The sequence below is a fragment of the Pelophylax lessonae genome, assembly GCF_965119305.1.
Source record: "Pelophylax lessonae genome assembly, chromosome: 9".
Taxonomy (NCBI): Eukaryota; Metazoa; Chordata; class Amphibia; order Anura; family Ranidae; genus Pelophylax; species Pelophylax lessonae.
Genome location: NC_138776.1, coordinates 138781647 through 138800785, shown reverse-complemented (window position 1 = coordinate 138800785; position 19139 = coordinate 138781647). Strand labels below are relative to the sequence as shown.

The 19139-nt window shown below is 42.2% G+C and overlaps 1 protein-coding gene across 1 annotated transcript in view; it reads right to left on the bottom strand.

Moving 5' to 3' along the window:
• Positions 1–19139, bottom strand: part of TLL2 (tolloid like 2) — a 305471-nt gene that overhangs the window by 196574 nt on the left and 89758 nt on the right. The window lies entirely within an intron of this gene.

Genomic DNA, 19139 nt, shown 5'->3' with positions numbered 1-19139 from the left:
GCGAGAGAGCACTTGCCCATCTGCAGGAAACAAGGACACTGCACACAGAAAGTTCCTTCACTTTGTCCTCACTTGCCCAAACCTGGGTCTTATTGAAGCCCTGTTAAGCAGTCAGTTGTGTGCCTTTCTATCTGGATACTGCAAGCATACCACAGTTACACTTTGCCAAGGAGGGGCTTTAAGTGCACCAACTAAAGTCGCTAGCTGAAGATACAAGATACAAGGCCTCATCCTTCCAAGGGACTGAAGTTACTGGTGCCATGCAGACACACACTCAGGGCTCTGTATATGTAGTGTGTGGGATAGTCTGACTTAGGAGTTAGACCACTAAGCACTGAATTAGGTACAGTGTTCCTAGTTGGGCCTGTGGTGTCAGGGGAAAGAAGTCCAACAATAGGAGAAAGTCATTCTCCTGCCTGGACTCAGCACCAATTAAAGTAGATGCTTGTGCAAGGTTACTACATTGTGGTTCATTGTTTAAGTGCTTGCCTCTGCATCTTGGGAACTTTACGGTTGTGGAATCCCGTACAAGCAGCCTGATATTACATCAGTTGTGGTTCTCTAGCCAATTCATTCAAGAATATTCTGTTATTTGTAACTTCTTCACAGAAACTTTATAGTAAAGACATTTTTGTGTTTTATCATAACGCGTTTGGTTTCATTGGTCTTTGCACTTCCACTATTGCCGGGTGTGCCAGAGGGGCAAGGATTATTCTTGGGGTTCAGAGGTAGAGCACACAACCAATCATACTTAAGCAGCACCTGTGGGAAACGCTACACTATGATCAGCTGTCAGTGGACATAGGAGCCATCGATAGCGATGGCTACCTAGTTCCACTGTACTACAGGGAGGGGGCTGTTAACACATGGTTACCAAGCACCCCCCCCCCCCCACCACCCTAAGCCCCATCTTCACCAGCACCCAAACTTTTGCAAAATTCAGATCATTTGCAAACCTTTTTGTAATTTTTACACTGTATTAAAAGTAAGTTAATACATGCCCTTATTCCCCAGGCCATTCACACCATCCAACTAGTAAAAGTTTGTGGACATCTGATCACCACAACTATTCTATGGCCACACACATACTGACAACTCCCCAATATTAAGTTTAGGGGTTTCCAGTGAAGAGTACTTTTAATACAGCATACAAATCCATTTTAGACAACGGTGCCCTTCCAACATTATGAAGGCCCTTTTCTTTTCCAGCATGACTGCTGTGAAGCTTGCTTTGTACATAGCAGCACAGTGTTCGTTTTGCCATCATATTTCAATTTCGTTTTAGTCATAGTCTTGACTAAAATGACATTAAATTTCAGCAACGAAAATAGTGGTTGACAAAATTAACACTGCTCCACAGAAATAGTTTGATAAGTGGTGTGGAAGAAACTTAAGTGTACTGCAGAGAGCCCTGACCGCAACCCTAGCAAACACCTTTGGGATTAATTGGAATATCAATTGCAAGCCAGGTCTTCTCATCCACTATCAATACCAGACCTCACATGCCCTTTTGTCTGAACAGGCACAGGTTATCACAGAACTGCTTCAAAATCTTCCAAAAGAGTTGACAATTATAGCCACACAGAGTTGGTGGGGAAGGAGGGAATGCTATATTATTGCCCATGGTTAAGAATGGGATGTGCAACAAGCACATAGGTGTTATGTCCGTTAAACATTAGCCATATAATTTAAGAAAATAAAGTTCAGAAATGTCCTGATGTTAGAAAGCCCAAGAGGTCAGACTAGTCCTGTTCTGACAGACACTCCACAAAAGACAAAAGTTCTGGAGAGATTTAAAAAGTCTAAAAAACACATCTAAATCCATTTAACCATATAGAATGGAAGCAGGGGTGTGCCTACAGGGGCTGCCATGCTCCAGGGGGCCTTGTGGGTACAAGGCCCCCTCCCCCCCACTGCAGGGGATGCCGTCAGGATGAACAGAAGGGAAGGGGCCGGTAAATGTATTAACTGGCCCATCCCTTGCCCTAATGACTAGAGTCCGTGATCCATACAGATCACGGACTGTTCATTCATAACTAAAAGCATAGTAAACAGTTTACTATGCTTCAGTTTGAACAAGAAGCTCCGTACAGAACTATTCCTGTTTATTAATTCTGTGCAGCTGAGGCAGCAGAGATGGAGATTGAGGGCTGTGTCCTCTACCACCTTTCCCTGTCTTAAAGTTGAATCCGATCTGTTCAGACCTTTGATATTTCACCAAAGCACCCCTAACGGACATTTTTTTTTTTTTTTTTACTATTAAAAGAAGATACTGTCACTTTAATAAAATGACCATTATTTACTTCATTAAATATACTATATAACAAAATAATTACATATATTTTATAGTATACAGTGCATCTGGAAAGTAGTCACAGAACTTTTCCCCACATTGTTAGGTTATAGCTTTATTCCAAAATGGACTACATTCATAATTTTCCTCAAAATCACCCCATATCGGCAATGTGAAAGAAGCTGGTATAAAATCTTTGCAAAAAAAAAAAAAAAAAAAATCACATGTACACAAGCATATTTACGGGCCGCAGGGGAAGACTGGCAACTTTTGGCCCAGGGGGGGGGGAAATACAACCCAGAGGCCCATAGTGCAGGGACTCTGCTCCCATCCCAGACATTATAAAGCAAATAGTGAGGATCTTACCTCACTGATTAGGTGGCAAGTAGCATGCTGTAGCCTCAATCTCTGGGTCTCTTCCCTCCTGCGAAGCTACATAGGATGGGAGGAAATGATCGGGGAGGTGTCCCTTCTGTCCTGCTTGGCTTCCGCTGCGGTCAATCAAATCCAGTGACAGGGGAGCGGGACAGAGTCCTGCTGACAGTGGGACATGGGAGGGAGCCTGCACGGGTGCCCCCACCCCACGGAAAATGGCTCTCTGTGGGGGCACCCCAGAAGAAGACAATCTGGGCTGGTGCAAAACCATTATAGGGGGGGAGACCAGTATAACCGGTTTGTGATTTATTAAAAAAAAAAAATTCAAACCTTTACAACCCCTTTAACAAAATCCTCAAATCTTCTATAATGTGTTCCACTTAGATGTAGAACTTCACTTTGAATTTGAACTCTACCTTATATCCATAACTATGTACCTTATATCCATAACTATGTATTATATGTGCAAAAAATAAATGTGAGCCCATCTAATACCTACAGTAAAGTTATGAAAATAGGGTGGAGTTGAAAGTGAACCATGTCATTGCCTGGAGGGAAAAAAAAACACATTTAGGAGGTTAAAAAACAGGCAGTGAGGAAATGGGATATCCACTCACTGCCTGCCAAATGCCTTTGAATAAGTGACCTGAGCATGGATCACTTTTCAGCGGAGTGGCAGTGCCTGCTGCAAATGCGTACAATCCTTTGGGTTCACACTGTGTGCTGCAGTGCTGGTGTACTCGGATTTCCTTTGCAGCAGTCCCATAGACCCATTTTAGGTTGTGCGTATTTCCTGCTGTTTTTTTTTTTTATAAAGCAAATCAAAATTGCAGCACTTTGTGCATTTTAACCATTTATGGACTGTTTTACCCCCTTGATTTTAACTTAGTTTCAATAAATTTTTATGGATATTAATAAAAGTAACATAACAGAGGTGCATTGCACAGTAATCAAACATTACATAAGAATATAGATAAACAGTCAATCACACAGAGGCGTCAGCCCGCAACTGTATCCCTAATGTCATATAAGGGTTATCAAAACCTGTAATGGCAGATTACAACTAGAGACAATTTGAAAGATATTCTAAAAAGTTGCAATGCACAAAGGAAGGGGTAAACAAAACGTGAAACAAAACATGGAAACAGTCAAACAATTGAGTCAATTAATTCCACCTGCGCTAGGAGAAAGCAAGTACATTTCAGAAGAATCAGACATTAATGCATCCTTATCGACATATATTTCTTATGCCACTCTGCCCATATGTCCCATCTATTTCTACACGCACCAAGATTAGAATATAGAGCATACATCTTTTCATATGTGTAGATCCAACACCTCTTCTATAGCCGGGATTCGGGATGACCTCCAGTTCCTCAGAGTGAGCCTGGCTGCTAAAAGGATATTCACTACTACGTTTCGCAGGGGGAATGGGATGGCATCAAGATCTTAGTTTAGGAGAGCTAATCCCAGGGAAGGAAGTAGCGGGATTGAGGTGACTTCAGATATAAGCTGGAAGACTCGGGGCCAGAATTTTGCGATGGACCTGCAAGACCACAAAACGTGGAATAGGGTGCCTATCCGCCCACAGCTCCGCCAGCATAAGCTGGACAAGTGGGGATAGAACTGCGAGACCCTGGAGGGGGCAAGGTACTAGCGATGAGTAATTTTTTGCATCAGTTTCCAGGAATTGGCATTCCTGGAATACTTGTAGGTCGCTAGATTAGCGCAACTCCATTGTTCCAGGGTACAGTCCATGCCAAGATCAGACTCCCATTTAATATAAGAGTTCAGCCTCTCCGGGTAGAGTTTATCCCACACTAAGTTATAGAATAGGGAGATGGCCCCCTTTTAAGTCTGTAGGATTTAAGGTACGACACAATCGACTTTGGGAGCTTAGCTGTCCTAGCATAGGTTCCTTTAAGGAGGGAGATTATCTGAAGGCAAGAGTAAAGTTTCCTATCCGGTAGGTCGAACTCATCCTTAAGATCGCTAAAAAGTTTAAGGCCCGAAGGAGCATATAGAAGTTGTATATTGATCAACCCCCTCGCCACCCATTGTTTTAAGTCAGGGGCGGGGAACCTGCGGCCCGCACAATCATTGCGTCCGCCCCCCCCCCCCCCCATGCCACTGAGCCTGTTTATGCCAGCGGAGCTGTCAGGAGCCGATGGCTCCGTCCTGACAGTGTGAGCCACAGAAAAGCTTCAGAAAAGGGAGGACCCAGGGCGCATAGCAGTGCGCCCTGTGCCCACCCATTTGTGTGACAATAGCGAATGAAAATTCGCTATTGTCACACGGATCCTTCTCCTGGCCAATCAGGAAGCGGGTCCGAGACCCGCTTCCTGATTGGCCGAAAGTCAAACCCATGCCATTGGTTGAGGAGGAGGCGGGAGGACTGGAGGAGAAGCCAGTAAGTGCACTGGCTTTCTGCATTGAAAGGGGGCACGCTGTGGTCAGTCTGCATTGAAAGGGGGCACGCTGTACCTCAATTTCTGAAGGCCCCTTTCACACTTTTGTGACCTCAAAGTCACGCAATTCTTTACAGCGTTTTTTGCCGCAAATCAATGCCTTTTACATTTATGCATACATTTTGTACGGCCCCCGAATGATGTTACAAAAATCCAAATGGCCCTTGGCAGAAAAAAAAAAGGTTCCCCACCCCTGTTTTAAGTTAATGTTCGGGATAAGGAGAGAGCAAGCCTCCAGGGGTGATTTTAACTTTGAAGCAACAAATGTCAGAAATAGTGGTTAATGTTTAACATGTTAAGGTTTGTTAAAATGTTAGCTTATACCAGACCAAAAATCGGTATTGGCCCCTAAAATAAAAAATTATATTATAAACATACATACATACATACATACATATAACCCCCTAAAGTACTTTTAAATCACATGAAAAATGCTCTTTCCTCAAAACGGTTTCTTGAAGTAACCTAGAAGCATTTGCATTCCTCAAACTGAAGAAGTCAGAATGCCATTTACCGCCACCCTGTGTTTTGAGATGTGGGATATGTTGGGCATCACTGCCTTACTAGGTCCACAAGGGAGGAGTACTCAAATCTTTGGAGTTGGTCTGTACACTTAGTATATCCTAAACTGCATATGTTGAATTCTATCCTCCCAAAATATTTTAAAAACGGATTTGCAAAGTAAAATACATATGTAAAAAAAAAAAAAAAAAAAAAAAAAAAAAAAAAAAAGGTACATGGTTTTACTAAAATGTACTGTTCCAGCACAACCTTCCTTATGAATTTTATTTTTGCAAATTGCCTGTAAAATTTAAATAAATGGGTTTTTCTTTCTTTGTGGATACTATGGATCTAGGTAAAGACCACAAGTTCCCTTGAATGTTCCTAACAGGAACCCCTGTTGATGCTTTCAATGTTGCAAAAATGAAGGAATTTTCATATTCACACGTGTGTGTCCAGGAGTGTGTAAATTGCACATATTCTTATTAATGGCACCCCCACGCATCTGAAAATGCAGCAAATTTTTAGATGCGCAAAACCCCATGGTACCACAGCACCACGCAGTTCTGTGTGTTTTACTAAAAAGGGTTGTAGACTTTTTCCCTGCATTTCTTACAGCTACATCAGCCCATTCAAATAAGCAAATGTGAAAACCTAGCTTGAATTTGCATTTTAAGTTTTTATTGCCATCTGTGTCCCCACTGGGAAGATCCACTTCCTCTACTTTTCCTGGAGACCAGGGTCACCTAGACAAACCGCTAAATAAATTTTACAACTGTCTCAAGAGAATTCCCCTACTTTAGGGAGTTTTTTCTTCTATTGGAGAGAATTTGCTTTAATTCCTGTCCCTTAGGCGCACAGGAAATTAGACCACCACAATAAATGGTGGTGGTTTAAAAAAAAAAAAAAAAAAAAAAGAAGGAAATCCATCCAGTTCAACCAACAGAAAATCCTCCAAATACCCAATCCCATACCCCCCAGTTGATCCAGAGGAAGCCAAAAACACACCAATAAAGCACGATTCAGTTTGCTCCAATGGGGAGAACATAATTCCTTCCTGATCCCCCAGCAGGCAATTGGATACTTCCTGCATCAACTTTAACTGTAAATGTTAGTATCCAGTTATATTATGTACATTTAGAAAATAATCCAGTTTTTTTTTTTTTTTTTTTTAAACAATCTACTGAGCTACACAGAACCAGCTCTTTAGGAGTCTATTCCAAATTTTCGCTGCTTACTGTAAAGCCTTTTTGTATTTGGAGAATAAAGTGTCTTTTCCTCTAGCCATAAAGAGTATTTGTCCTCTAAAGACCTTAAGGTGAAAAACTCCATACCAAGTTCACTTCATGGACCACTTCTATTTTTTTACATGCTGATAATAAACCCCACCCCCCCCCCCCCAGCCTTCTCTCCTCTTCCAAGAAAATTCAGTTCCCCCAATCTATCCTTATAGCGGAGCTCCTCCATGCCTCTTATTAGTTTGATTGCCCTTCTCTGCACTTTCCCCGATATGCAGTTCAGTTTTGGGCACCAGTTCTCAAAAAGGATATTTCAGATGAGGCCTTATTAATTTGTACAGGGGCAAGATTATATCTCTTTACAGGGGCAAGATTATATCTCTGCAGTCAATACTTCGTTATACAAGGAAGGATTTTGCTTGGTTTGGAAACCGATGCTAGACATTGCAATCTCATGATCTACCTAGCCATGATCTGTAGATACTCTAAATAGTTACTCGGAATACTGTATATATGACTTGATCAAAAAAATAAATGGCAAATGGAAAAAATCTTACAGCCACTAAAGCCAGGACCTATGACACAGCAAGTGCTTTTCAGTGAAGAGCTAACCATTCTGAAAATCTACTATATGCTCTCAAGCTAATGAAGGTTTGAAGGGTGCCTGGAGTAGAAGAGGACCCGTCGTATGTCTTTTTAGCCAAAGAGGCATTACCTGTGTCCTCCCCATATCAGCAACGCCAATGGACCAATCCCCTGCAAACATTAAAGAGGGAATTCTAGACCGGAACATTCTATAGAGGGGCCCAAATATCTAGTGAGGGGACCCTCCTGTATCCTGACCAACATGCTGCCCATAAGGATCACCCCACACTGCAACCGGTTTGAACTTCTGTACTGCCAGTTTGTCACCTCACTGCGAAGTTTGTTTTCAAAATGTCAAACTGTTAAAACCGTATAAATCATTAACAAAACTGACATATTGGTTATTCTTCATGGTATTCTGAACTATGTACTTGGTTGGCATGCCAGTGTTTATGCCAGACCCAAATCCTTTTTGTTGGTACTACAGCTGTAGGTTAACCTAATAAAAACACTTCATATAATAATGGCTTTAGGTTCGTTCAAAAGCAGAGAAAATATTTCCAGAACTGATAAATGCTATTGAAATTTTGTTGTGTGGATGTCTAAATAATGTGTACTGATGGATCAAATCCAGGAAAATAGTAGGCATTCTTGGGAATGAGAACAGCTACCAGTATTATCAGGTTTGTACCTATAGTGGATGTTTGTGTTTATGGAATACAGTACAACCGGAAAATATTCACAGCACTTTACTTTCCACATTTGTTTCAGCCTTATACTGAAATGGATTAAATTCATGCTTTTCCTCAAAAATTCTACAAAAAGAATACCCCATAGTGACAAGGTGAAAAGTTTATTTGAAATCTTTGCAAATGTATTAAAAAATAAAAAAAATCATATGTACAGAATTCACAGGCTTTGCTCAATACTTTGTTGAAGCACCTTTGGCACCAATTACAGCCTCAAGTCAGAGTATGATGCTACAAGCTTGGCATACCTATTTTTGGGCAGTTTCTCTCCTTCTTTGAAGTACCTCTCAAACGCCATCAGGTTGGATGGGGAGCGTCGGTGCACAGTAATTTTCAGATCTCTCCAGAGATGTTCAATCGGGTTCAAAGTCTGGGCGCTGGCTGGGCCACTCAAGGACATTCACAAAGTTGTCCCATAGCTTTGTCATCTTGGCTGTGTGCTTAAGGCCATTGTCCTGTTGGAAGATGAACCTTCACCCCAGTCTGAGGTCCATTGCGCTCTGGAGCAGGTTTTAAATCAAGGATGTTTCTGTAAATTGCTTCATTAATCTTTCCCTCGATCCGGACATCCTCACAGCATGATGGTGCCACCACAGTGCTTCACTGTAGGGATGGTATTGGCCAGGTGATGAGCAGTGCCTGAATTCCTACAGACATGACGCTTATCATTCAGGCCAAAGAGTTCAATCTTTGTTTATCAGACCAGAGAATTTTGTTCCCATGGTCTGAGATTACTTCAGGTGTCTTGGCAATCCAGGTGGGCGGTGTTGTGGAAATTGCATATTAAATATTTCCTTATTAAAACAGTGGCTCACTAATGCATTGTAGCCTCCAAGTTCAGGTCAAGAAGCCATATAAGGTCATATGTATACCTTATTCCTTTCTGAAGGCTTGGCTTGAGGAATGCAGCATGACCAAGCCTACCCTTCCCCCCTTTAAGGTATTAGTCACTGTCCAAATGGGTTTGATTGGCTAAATTACCACACAATGGCCTGTATCTACCACAGCCCAAACTGGAATTAGTCAGTCTTATCCAGGACTCCAGGAGGCATTGAACACCAGAGACCCCTGTAACCAAGATGTTTTCACCCGATTCTCCAGCAACTGCTTAGGAAGCCTGAGTCCTCGTTCACATTGGAGAATCAAGAAAACTAAGTTAACCACTTAAGCCCCGGAAGATTTTACCCCCTTCCTGACCAGGGCCTATTTTGCGATTCGGCACTGCGTGAATTTAACGGACAATTGTGCGGTCGTGCGACGTTGTACCTAAACCAATTTGACGTCCTTTTTTCCCCACAGAGCTTTCTTTTGGTGGTATTTGATCACCTGTGCGATTTTTACTTTTTGCGCTATAAACAAAAAAAAAAAAAAAGTGTCAATTTTGCAAAAATAACATTTCATTTTCTTTATATGAAATTCCCAAAAAAAAATGTCATGAAGCGTATTTTGATTGGTTTGCGCAAAAGTTATTGCGTTTACTAACTAAGGGAAAGATTCTTTTTTTTTTTTTTTTTTTTTAAGGCGTAATGGCGGCGATCTTTGATTTTTTTTTGCGGTACTGCAACATTGCGGCGGACAGATCGGACCCTTGACTGACATTTGACACTTTTGGGGTTACCAGTGACATCACTACAGTAATCAGTGCTATACATAAGCACTGTTACTGTAAAATGAAACTGGCAGTGAAGGGGTTAACTTTGAGAGGGAGGGGTTATGCGTGTCCCTAGGGGCGTGATTCTAAGTGTGATTGGCTGTGGCTTGAGGTGTAGGAACAGTGATCAACGGTCCTACATAGTAGAACCGTATGACTATTCATACACAGGGGAGAATGACAGGCGGCTTGTTTACATTAGCCGCCTGCCTTTCTCCCGCTCTAACAGACGATCGCGAGTGACCGGCGGACATCAGGTCCACCGGGCGCGCGGGGGGGGGGGGGGGGGGGGTCTGTGACCGCGCGGGAGCATGCCTCCGGCGGTGCGCTCGCTCCCTAGACCCTCACAGGCTAGCGACGTAGCCATACGTCGCTTTGCCTGTGAGGAGCTGACTGTCAACGTAAATAGTCGTGCAAGCGGTTAAGTAACTTTAAGTGTTTTTCTGTTTACAGATCATAGGCTGTTCATTTGTTAGGCATTGTTATATCTGTCAGTCTTGTATTATGTTCCTAATATTGTAATAGTTTGTATGTACCGCAGGATTTGTATAGTAAAAAGCACATTTATACACTGCAGAGGTCTGAGCGCCCCAGAGACAGAACAGCGGTCTGCTGATGTAAACAAGGCGACCGCCATTCTGTCAGAGATGAACACAGGGATCCTGTGTTCCTGCTATTTAGGAACACAGATTTGAGTTCATCTAGCGAGTTCATCCCCGCAGTTAGCAAGCACCCCCTAGGGACACACTTAACCCTTTGATTGTCCCTGGTAGTAACCCCTTCCCTGCCAGTGTCATTAGTACAGTAACAGTGCATATTTTTAGCACTGATTACTGTAGTAATGTCACTGGTCCCTTCAAGTGTCAGTTAGGTGTGCGAACTGTTCGCCTCAATGTCGCAGTCCCACTAAAGATTGCCGATCATGCCATTACTAGAAGAAAAAAAAAAAAAAATGTAAAATGCAAATCTATCCCCCCAGTTTGTAGACGCGATAACTGCTGCGCAAACCAATCAATATACACTTATTGGGATTGTTTTTTTGCTTAATTACTTTTTTTTTTTTTATTATTTATTTTATTTTTTTTAGCAAAGACTCTGAAGAATAAAATGGCAGTCAATGCAATATTTTATGTCACATGGTACTTGTGCAGCGGTCTTTTAAACAATTTGTGAGAAAAAAAAAATAAACAGTAAAGCCCAATTTTTTTGTATATTGTGAAAGATGCTACGCCAAGTAAATAGATACCCATCATGTTACAGTTTAGAATTGCACACTCCACAGGCGACACTAATTTTAAAAACAGTTACCATTTTAGAGCTAAAGAGGTCTTTTGCTAGAATTCTTGCTCACACAGACGATGGCGGCAATACTGTAAATTTGAACTACATTTTCGGCTGCAACTTTTGTATTAGTTCTTTGGTGTGCGAGCACGCAGAGCGCTTGGAAAAAAAAAAAAATATATTAATTTTTTACACTGTCCCTCTGATCACTAATTGCATGTCAGTTTTTTTCCGATGCAGAAAACTGCATATATGTTGCATATTCTGCACAGAAAAAAAATCCACGTGATATGACCATGGCACAGAGAAAAGAACCATTGTTTGTGCCCCTGCAGAATGCATGCAGAAAAAAAACGGACATCTGTCTGTCTGAACGAAGCCTAAACGTAGGAAAAAGGGCTTGAAAATAACTTAATAAATGGCTTCCCAAAACCTAGAAAAATGGCATATAAACTGCAGTGCACGGCCCAAATCTAAAATTAAACTAAAACACTACCACAGTGCAAAAATCTACATTTTCTCAAATACTCCCAGTTGAATAGATTATAGCGCAGAGAAAGCATAACATTGTAGCATGTTCACCAAACATCTTCCGTTTTCTCATGTTTTGTTGCCACTTTACTACAAAAAAAAAAAAAAAAAAAAGCACACACACCATACACGCTCACTTGGTACAGAGGGAGAACAGATATCCTCTAGCATTAGAGGTTAATCTTTGGTAGCGCGCCTCATTTTCTTTCCACCACAGAATCTGATCACAACTTCTGTCAAATGCTGGTTCCTGCAAACAGATGAAATTCATCATCCAGGCTGATTGATGCAGATTCAGAAGAATCCTCTACAGGAGGCCCCAATAAAAATGCTAAATATGGCATCAATTTGAAAACGATAAAGATTCTCTTCTGCCCATTGTCTTTTGGAAGTTTCTGTTTTTTGCAGAATCCAGCTCTTCCTGACTCGACCTTTGTCAGCCATTTTGCCTTGGCAATAAATCAGAAAAGAAAGCATGTTTCTTGCATTTATTCTCTTCATGCTTCTCAAGTGTTCCATGAGGCTGTCCCCCACGAACTGCCTGAATCTTAATGCCACATGTGTTGGGTCCTTCATTCTCTTGAAGCATCTTCAGCACTCGCATGGGATGACAGGACACAGACGAGTCATTATGGCTCACCTTTAATATCCTCCATGTTCACCTGAATATATGCGAAGAGCTTGCTTCTGTTCCAGCATGCAAAGCGTTGATTTCTGTCGTGTTGGAACAGCCTGAATCAAGTTGCCGTCATGTTTTTGGGTAAGCCAAGGTCTTCCTGAATGCACCTCAGGCGATGCTTGGCAAGGATTGAATGGTGGAAGATGCTTCGCACCTCTTCAGCATTCCACTTCCATCAAAGCTCTCTGGCTTGACAGACCATTTACCACAAGTTGCAGTGTGCCATGCAACTGAAGCCTGACCCTTCAGAAAGCCTCATGCTTTTAACCAGGTTTGAGCCACAGTCTCAAAGCACAAGCATCACTTGGTCTGTGTTTATTCCCCAGGTCTTAAAGCATGGCTAGAAAACTTTAAATGTACACCCCAGTGTGGGATCTTTGCATCACTTTTGTATCCAAACCAATTGCCTTTTTGTCCATCCGCAGTCAATGAAGTGGCATGCAAGACTCATTAATGACTGCTGGTCCCGACTAGCAGTTGGTCGTGAATGAGAGCGAGTTGCCAGCATTCTTTTGTTGCAGCATAGTCTCAACTTTCTCAACCACCTTTTGGTGAATCTTTACCAGAATTTCTATTCAGTAATACTTTTCACTCTTTAGTGTGTACCTTGGCTCAGCAAGTATAACTGCTTAACGGCTGGTTCACACTGCCGCTACCACTAAAGTAGCGTCGCTTCCAGCGCGACTTTAGCGCGACCTGATCGCGAGGCGACTTTTTATTTGGCCAATCACAATATGATGTCTTGTGACCCAATTTCCTTTCCCTGTTTTTTTTTACATATTTCCTTTTTCCCCATGTGTGCAGTGTTGTCTGTGTCTCACATAGCTCAACTGATAGACATGTTTGCCTTGGTATATCATATTTCAGCTTTTATAATAGCCGGTATGGCAGTATTATTGGAAGTCGCAGAGAGGAAACGCAGGATGAGGCTGAGAAGAAGAAGGCGATACTGGATCCATCCTATCATTCGTAATCGGGAAAACAGAGGGCAGTTCTGGGCCATGTATGCAAATTTGCGTGCTCATGAGGACAAGTTTTTCAATTTTACTCGTATGTCCATTGCAAGGTAATTAAACTTTGTAAAATTGTCTAATGTGTATATGTGCGTACAGCTAACATTGTCAAACATTTTCAATTTTTATTTTAGCTAGTGACATTTATTTTTTTTTTTACTTATTTTCCTAGTTTTGATGAATTACTTGGTCTGGTTAGCATCCATTTGCAGCGGCAGAACACGTCTTTTCGTAGAAGTATCTCACCTACTCATCGATTGACAACACTCAGGTAAACTATTGTGACAAATTTTTTTTTTTTGGTGTAATGTTGCTCAACAAAAGAAAAAAGACACCTTTTTGTTTGAAAATAGTGTTTCTCAAGCAAAAATTGATGTTGGATGAGAAGGCCTGGCTAGCAGTCTCAGCTCTAAATTAAACCCAAAGGTGTCCTATTGGGTTGAGTTCAGGACTCTGCAGGCCAGTTAGCTTCACCAGATGGACTATGCATTTTTTACCATTTAAGAATAGCGTATATAACACAATATAGCATCTAAACACCAATTTAATAAATGAACCACAATACTGGCCTTTTCATTCAAAAAGAATCTTTATTAAATAAAGAAAAAAATATCTTCTAACAAGAAAAAAAAAAAAAAAACAACTTTAGGAATTCAAACTATAAGTTGCGGTAAACATAGGTGTTCTCACTGCCTGACCCACTTCCCTCATTTTGTGGCATTGGAGAGAACGATTGGTGTACATATGGAATGGCCGATACTGGGGTACCTACTTGTGAAGTAATAGTGGGAGATGGCAATGGCCTCAAGCTTTGAGTGTCCATTTCATATTGGTGACGGTAGGGCTGGTATACTGGGGGATAGTGGATTCTAGAAGGTGCAGGGGTAGGATATGGCCTAGATGGTGGTGGTGGGCCATATGAGCTAGATGGTGGTGGGCCATATGAGCTAGATGGTGGTGGTGGGCCATAAGAGCTAGATGGAACTTCATTTTGGGGAGCATTTGGGGCATGCTGGGCGGCATGGTGTTCTAGGATCGACATTATCCCTTTTTTGGCCTGATCCCTTCTTTCCGCTGGTACTCTGTCAAGCATACCCCCCACCATAATGCCAAATCCTTGGTTTTCGCTGTGTAGTCTTTTTAGAGTGTCTGTCAGCCCAGCCACTACCTCAGTGAAGGTTTTGAGGCACTCCTTCCCACTTGGTCCTGCTGGTCTTCTTCTGGTTGGACGTCTCCTGACCGTGGTTGGTAGTTGGCTGGGCCAAGCTTGCTCCTCATTTAGCTCAGACTCCTCGGGCGAGGGCGGCATTTCTTCTTCAACCTCTTGGCTGCCCTCTACATCGCCAAGAGGTTCAGGTGCATTGGCCGCTGTAGCTGCTTCAGCTCTTTCTCCCTCTCCCTGATTTTGACCTTCCCAACTGGCTTGCGTCCTTGATTAGAATGGTGTGCTTGAAATTATTCCATTTTTATTCAACACCTTACAAACATTACAGATGTTCTCTCAAAGTCATGTAGTGTCTCAAAAAATCAAGTTCCTCTGCATGGACATAGGGGGTCACCCTCCTCGCTCCAGATCCACTCCTCTGGTCCCTTATTTTCTCAGGTATCGCTGGAAACAGTCCCTCAACCCCTTCCAGCGTGTTTGTATAACGTGCACTGAAAAACATAAGAAACATGTATTTTGTCTTTGCAGGTACCTGGCAACCGGACACTCCCTTGTGAGTTTACATTATCAATTCATGGTGGGCAAGTCGACACTCTGCTACATTATCAGTGAAACCTGTGAAGTATTATGGGATGTGCTGAATGGAATTGTAATGAAAAAGCCAAATGAAGATTGGAAGACAATAGCCCAATTTTTCCCGGGTAACGGTGCAATTTCCCAAATTGCCTTGGAGCTATAGACGGGAAGCATATTTACAAAAAGTTTTTCTCCTTTGTTTTGCTAGCAGTGGCTGACGCAAACTATTGCTTCGTCTACATAGACATTGGATCCTATGGAAGCAGCTCTGATTCCCGTATTTTTGCCAATTCTACTTTTGGAAAAATGCTACAAGAAAATCAGCTAGGTATTCCTCGTAACTGTCCCTTACCTGGGACTGATGAACCCGCTACCTTATGTCTTTGTTGGAGATGAGGCGTTTGCGTTGGGAGAACACCTAATGAGGCCTTATTCCAACCGTAATCTGAGTACACCCCAAAAAAAAATTTCAATTATAGGCTATCCAGGGCAAGAAGGGTGGTGGAGTGCACTTTTGGCATTCTGGCCAATAAATGGCCTGTACTGCACACCCCTATTGCTTTAAACGTAGAGAACGCAATAATTGCAGTGAAAGCAGCTTGCGTGCTCCACAATTTTGTAAGACAACGAGATGGGTACAATTTTGAGGATTCTCTTGAAAATGATATGGAAACTGCGCAATTGGCTCCTGTTCGTGGATCCACTGATGGTGCCACAATTAGAAATAAATTTACCCCTTTCTTCATGTCACCAGCTGGTGCAGTAGAATGGCAAATGGAGGTTGCTGGATCCTAAAGTAAATATTTTTGGATGCTGGGGTGTATAGATTAGGTTATATGGCCTGTACTGCATGTGTTTAACTGTTTATGTTATGCTATTCTTTGTTTAATAAAAATTACATTCTGATTGATAAAATTAATGTCTCCAATATATATATATATATATATATATATATATATATATATATATATATATATATATATATATATATATATATATATATATATATATATATATATATATATATATTATATATCCTATCATTGTCCACCAGTGGCAATGCCACGTAGCAGTGTCCACCAGAGGGACGTATCAGTGTCCACTAGTGAAACAGTCACGTAACAGTGCCACGTTGAAGTGTCCACTAGTGGCAGTGCCACGTAGCATTGTCCACTAGTGCCACGTAGCAGTGTCCACCAGTGGCAGTGCCACGTAACAGCCCAGTGCCATGTAGCATTGTCCACTAGTGCCACGTAGCAGTGTCCACCAGTGGCAGTGCCATGTAGCATTGTCCACTAGTGCCACGTTGAAGTGTCCACTAGTGGCAGTGCCCCGTAGCAGCCCAGTGCCACGTAGCATTGTCCACTAGTGCCACGTAGCAGTGTCCACCAGTGGCAGTGCCATGTAGCAGTACAGTGCCACGTAGCATTGTCCACTAGTGCCACGTAGCAGTGTCCACCAGTGGCAGTGCCACGTAGCAGTACAGTGCCACGTAGCATTGTCCACTAGTGCCACGTTGAAGTGTCCACTAGTGGCAGTGCCACCTAGCATTGTCCACCAGTTTCAGTCCATTCCAGTGCAACCTATCATTGTATCTTAGTGCTAGTGACTACCAGTGCCAAGTAAAAGTGTCCACCAGTTTCAGTCACTTCCAGTGCAACCTATCAGTGTAAGTTAGTGCTAGTGACTACCAGTGCCAACTATACATCAGTTTCAGTCACTTCCAGTGCAACCCATCTGCCCAAGTACATATTAAGTGCATATTTTAATAAGAAATGAAAAAAGAAGTTCAACTTACATTTTTCCACACGCTCTTCATGGGACAGCATCTCCCAGTCCTCAATAACAAGGGGTGCAATCTCCTGCCACGCTTTCTCTTTTCGTGTGATCCTTATAGTTAGGATGTTCTGTGGCATAAAGAACAGGCCGCATCTTGACCTGACGGATAAGGACTTCATTGTCCACCAGCTCCCTAGCAGCCACATCATGCTGTCTTGTGGAGGACATTTTCCCAGCTTGCAAGTCCAGTGTGTAATGAGAAAAAGAGTATGGCAGACAACGTTTTATGGGGGAGGTGTAGGAGTGGCTGAACTGTGGAATGTCTAGCTCCTTGCTAGAAAATAGATAAGAATGCTAATTGAGGTCACTCACATCGAAGAAAAAACATATTTTGTCTGTCTGTCCAGAAACAAAAAAAAAAAAAAAGCTTTTTTCATATAATTTTTAAGAAGCAAAGCCTCCAAAGACACCCAAAAAATGCCTGCAAAATGTCTGCAAGAAAAAAAGCCAGCCGGAGAGAAGCCGTATTACAGAAAATATAGTAAAAAAAATACTGTTTTTTATGGGGCTCTGGACATGCTACAGAGCTGAAACTTGACAGGGACACTTTTTAGACCCCCCAGACACTAAATCCAAAAAATGACATGCCTGCCTAAAAAAATGCCCGCTAAATGCCTGCAAGAAAAAAAAAAGCCAGCCGCGGAGAAGCCGTATTACAGAAAATATATTAATATAGTAAAAATGCTGTTTTTTAGGGGTTCTGGACATGCTACAGAGCTGAAACTTGACAGGGACACTTTAGACCCCCCAGACACTAAATCCAAAAAATGACATGCCTGCCTAAAAAAAAAAAATGCCCGCTAAATGCCTGCAAGAAAAAAACGGCCAGGTTGACAGAAGACATTCATGTTTTAATAAAAATTATGCTCTTTTCTTGTTCAATACCATTTTTTTGCAAAGTCGGATGACAAGTCGGATAACAGGTCGCTTCAATTAAGATAAGGAGGCGTCTCCCATTGAAGTATATGGGACAGGTCGGATCACTGGTCGCCTCAAAGTAGTACCGGACCCTTTTCTGAAGTCAGAGCGACCTTAGTAGCGGCAATTAAGATGGCACTGATTACATTGGTTTGGTTATGTCAAGCGACCTGGGGCGACAAGTCGCCTCGTGAGTCGCCCTAGTGTGAATGGGGGCTAAATCCAGAGTCAGACACCATTGTAAACAGCCGGTTATCGGTAACCATCTGATTGTGCTGTCCAGCAGTTGGGATCTTCCATTTGAATTAAGCCACTTAGCTTTTTTCTACATATAAAAACTGATTTTTTTTTTTATTGTGGTCTGGGATAGTGGTATTTCACCTTGTAATTCAGTTTGTTTTCTCTCTGCTGCATATTCTAATTAAACGTGATGAACTCTTAGATGGGCCCAAAGATTTGACACAATTTTTTTATGCAGTGGCTGATCCCATGCGCACATTGTTTGTGCATGTGTTTCACACCCGTTTACTTTTTCACGCTGCATCCATCTGCATTGAAATTTGAAAGTTTACAGAGAAGGTTAAACTTGCTGGCACGGTGCACCCTGCTGTGGACGGCTGCTGGCGTGTCCTGTGGTCCAGTTCTGCTGTTTCATGGTTAGGCGAGGGAGGCAGTGGCCTTTGCCCTATGCGATTAGAAGCCAGGACTAGTCAAGACTCCAAACGTTTGCAGGTCCAGTGTGAGCCTCTGCACACTGGGTCTGCAGTCAGTGCACTGCAAACTTGAGTCCTGACTTCTACCTGGGCCTATGACTTAGTGGGAACCAAAAAGATGGCCGCCATGGCAGGGGGAGAAAATCTGTAATATTAGCAAGTTTAACCCATACTGATTCTTTGAAAATTCTTGATCAGCCGATAATCGGTCGACCCCTAATGTACTACATTACATAATACTGAAGTAAAAGCAGAGCAGACTTTATGGTGCAGATTAAACCACATTAATGGAACAAAATATATTAAAATAAAATTGTTTTTACAATGAAGGGACTTAATCCGGTACAATATCCACATCAGGTTTAGCCATAAGTTGCTGAACAGTCATCATGAAGCCAGTAATGAGAGCAAGGAAGGCAAGACAGATCAGTGATGGACACTGGGAGAACCAGATGGCGAAAGACACCAACAAGCTTATGAGAGGGACAGGAGTAGTGTCCTTGGTGTGAACCACCACAACACGTTTCCAAGCCTATGGGTGACCTCAACACATCTTCTATTTCA